This window comes from Sapajus apella, unplaced genomic scaffold, assembly GCF_009761245.1.
Source record: "Sapajus apella isolate SASKATOON/1434 unplaced genomic scaffold, GSC_monkey_1.0 scaffold66, whole genome shotgun sequence".
In the NCBI taxonomy this organism is placed as follows: Eukaryota; Metazoa; Chordata; class Mammalia; order Primates; family Cebidae; genus Sapajus; species Sapajus apella.
Genome location: NW_022437006.1, coordinates 6,706,652 through 6,710,767, shown reverse-complemented (window position 1 = coordinate 6,710,767; position 4,116 = coordinate 6,706,652). Strand labels below are relative to the sequence as shown.

Genomic DNA, 4,116 nt, shown 5'->3' with positions numbered 1-4,116 from the left:
AAAGAGAAATGACAATGAACACTCACAGGGTATTTACGTGCCAGGCCCTGTTCTAAGTGCTTAATGTACACGAGCATATTCAGTGCTCACAATAGCCCTACAACTTGCATACTGCTAGCAGGCCCCTCTGAAAGATGAAGATGAAGCACAGAGAGGCACTTACAAAGACCACACAGTCTGAACTTTAAACCAGGCAGTGGAGCCCAAGAACCAATGCTCATGATCACCTTTCTTCTTAATTTCTGATCCCAACCACTTTTCCAATCTACCTCGAAGCAGAGATCAGTGATATTACTGTGACTTCAAGAAGACCAAGGGTAGCCAGGAGCAGGATGAGAAGAGGCAGAGATGCTGAAGGAAACATGGAGACAGGAAGAATGAAGCTGGACAACCGGGCACAGAGCAGCAGAACCAAGGAGTCAAGGAATGAGAAGCTGGAAGTGGGTTGATGGAGTTCATGAGCAACTGTGAAAAGCAAAGAGGTTGGGAAGGAGCAATTTTCCCACCTCAGCCTCCTGAGTAACTGGGACTCCAGGCACACACCACCACACCTGGATAATTTCTTTTGTATTTTAGTAGAAATGGGGTTTGGCTGTGTTGCCCAGGCTGGTCTCGAACTCCTGAGCTTAAGCAATCTGCCCGCCTCGGCCTCCCAAAGTGCTGGGATTACAGGCATGAACCACTACACCCGGCCAAAACATCTTTTTAATGAAGAGCATGGTATGAATTTCACGATGTAGACAAGAGAGCATTTGTTAATAAAAATTAAAAGAGTTGGATCTAGCACCGGTGCTTTTTCATTTTCTTTATCCATTACCTAATAGCTGGTGAGCTTTCACTTGTAAAATAATAGAGACGGAAGAGGCCGGGCCAGACTGACATTCCCCTCACTCGATCACATAGCTCAGTCTTGTCAGTGGGGCAACCACAGAGGAGGGAATGAGCCGTAGAAAGCCATTTTATTGCCTTCGGAGGGCTATTTCAACATGCCACAGAGAATATGGCTCAATTCAGTAAAAGAGAAGCTGTTAGTGTCACCTGCCTGTTCCGCCTGGGCTGTGTAGATCCACGCTCCGGCTCCACTGTGTCACAGCTGTTCAACATGGGGACGACTGGCCTTGTGTCACATTTACCTGAGCGGCCTGGATTCCCAAATGTCTAAAAGAATGTGACAGAAGAGCCAAAGGCATACAGCCAAAGACAATTTAGGAATAGTTTGCTTATTGACCAGAGAGGTGGGAATTCTTTAGTAAAACATACTGCCTTCTGAATACAATCCAAGTGCAGGGCCTCCCTTATCATTCCAGCCCTCACATCCCAGCACTTCCCAAACTCAGCTGATGTTAGTAATCACTTTGAGTACTTGCTTTAAAATGAAATTTTTTTTTTTAATTAGCTGGGCAAGCTGGGCTGGACGATCACTTGAGCCTGAGAGGCTGAGGTTGCAGTGAGCTGCGATGACACCACGGTACTCCAGCCTGGGTGACAGAGCAAGACCCTGTCTCCAAATATAAATGTGTGTGTGTAGTCTCACTTTATATAGATACATAGATAGATAGATCTCTTTATATACCCAACATCTTCTGATATAATTCTTATATCTTCTTCTAATTGCTTCAAATTTCTATTCAATTCTATTTTTTCAGTATATCTTTAGATCAAATACATTTTTACTTCCATAACAATTATTCCAGGGAGGTTAACATTTATTATAATCTTTTTCTACTTATTTTTATATTTAATAGAATGTACATTTTCTATTTAATATAATTATTATTTATATAATCCAGTCATAATATTATTAGAATATTAATTTTTGAAGCAATTTCACTTAGTGGAAATTTCAGCCTATGTGTCAATTATTACCAAGTATTCCAAGTGCCACAAGAGATTGTTTTGCTCACTTTAGATGACAAAGTTATCCTATAAATTAACTCTTCAGTTCATTTTTTAGTTTCTTTATTCTTTTCTTTATTGAAATGGAGTCTCTTTTGTCACCCAGGCTGGAGTTCAGTGACGCGATCTCGGCTCCCTGCAACCTCTGCTTCCAGTGTTCAAATGATTCTCCTGCCTCAACTTCCTGAGTAGCCTGAATTACAGGTGCCCACCACCATGCCCAGCTAATTTTTGTATTTTTAGTAGAGATGGGGTTTTGCCATGTTGGCCAGGCTGGTCTTGAACTCCTGACCTCAGCTGATCCACCCACCTCAGCCCCCCAAAGTGCTGGTATTACAGGCGTGAGTCACCATGCCTGGCCTATTCTCCAGTTTCATGAGTTGAAATTAAGCTTTCTTCAGTTCCATCTCGATGTGTAACTCTGGCTTTGCTAGGTCCTCTCCTGCAAAATATCAATTTAATTGGATAATGATCACTCGTCCTTGTATTATTCTTATAAACATTCCTATACAACTGGATGTAATTTCTTCAGAAATCAGGGAGAATTCTACATGGCAATGAAATCTTTTCCAGATATACTTTTGTATTAGTATTATGAGATTGTGTATTATTATTAAGATATAAAACTAAAAAACAGCCTTGCTCTGATGTTGACTATGTAACTATGACCACATTATGGCAAACATACATCCACATTTAAAAAAAAAAAAAAAAACTTTAAAAACACAATTATCCAATGTTTCTTAACATCCAGCTGTTTGGCATTACAAAAACAAAACATCTAGACAGCAATTAAATGTATTTAGTTATCATGAAGACATTTTGTTTTCTGTAAGAATGTATAAGAATTTTTAAAATCTTATTAAATTTTTCTGATAATCACCTCCATGGTCAAAGTAATCAAGGTCACAGAAATTTGAAATGTAAATGGTTTCCTGCCTTCAAACAATGCTCAGCGTTGTTGGCTCTAACCTCCTATGAATGCATAGCTTGTAAATTTCTCCTGAATGCATTGCATTCCAATCTTCACAAGTGGGGACTTTAAATAGCAGCTTATCATTATGTCAAAATTCCTTAATGCTTTTACATCAGAAAGAAGGCATATAAGGAAAATAAGAAATCGAACTGTTCCAGACTATCACACTGCTATTTATATGGTAAATGGGACACACAGTGACCTCTAAGAATCGTAATTGTTCAACTGTACAAGACAGCTGGTACATATAAAAGATGAGTTCTTTAGAAAAAGATTCATTTGGAACTAGTTCTAATGCCTTTTTGTTACAGAATGTCAGATGTGAAAAACTTCTATGTATATGTCCTGTGGCATTATAAAAAAAATAGCATCTCTCAGTGCAACTTGATCACCAAGTAATGCTGAAGATGGAGACAGGTAAGAATTAATAATAAATTGTGGCTATGCAGCTTTAACCAGAAAAAAAAAAAGTAACCTGGTGAATTCTCCAGTTAGCAATCAGACTCCTTTAATTCATTTGAATTATAAATACAGAAAGAAGAAAAGAAAGAATAGACCCACAAATATTTTACCTGAATTAGTTCCAACAGAATATTGGAATGTGTGTGTCAGACTTGACCATTATTAAACCTGGTATATAATTATAGCAAAGTATCTTGCAGAATCTTGAAGCAATCATTTGCATTTTTCATTCCTACTTGGTGACTAAAAATTACCATTTCAAATTTCGATGAGTAATCCACATCAATTTTGGATATTTCAAAAGTCACATAGACCTGAAGACATTATAAAATTTACGAAAGCATTCAGATGCAGGCAGCTGTAGTTATCGCATAGGACGCTGCAATGTTAGCACTGCTGTATTTAGAATGATATCTACACGGTAAGTAGAAAAACAAATGTATACCCTTTATCACACCTCAGTTATATCTACATGGCTGAAACAGCACCTGAAGCAGAATATTCTGTGTTGGAACAAAATAATCATTTGAACGTGAAATGTTGTATGCCAGTCAAGACAATTCTGATGCTTTCCTTCACCAGAATGTAAGTCCTTTGAGGGGAGAATTATTTGCATGCTCAGTGCTGATCACCTCTGTGCCTAGAATAGTATTTGGCGCAGATTAGGTGCTCACTAAATATTTGTTGAATTTATGAGTGAATTCAATCTTTCAACAAATACTTACTGAATGTGTGTGTGTGTGTGTGTGTGTGTGTGTGTGTGTGTGTGTGTGTGTGTGTGT

The 4,116-nt window shown here is 38.4% G+C and overlaps 1 pseudogene; it reads left to right on the top strand.

The window, feature by feature from the left end:
- Positions 1–362: 362 nt before the first annotated feature.
- Positions 363–4,116, top strand: part of LOC116530388 — a 29,992-nt pseudogene continuing 26,238 nt past the window's right edge.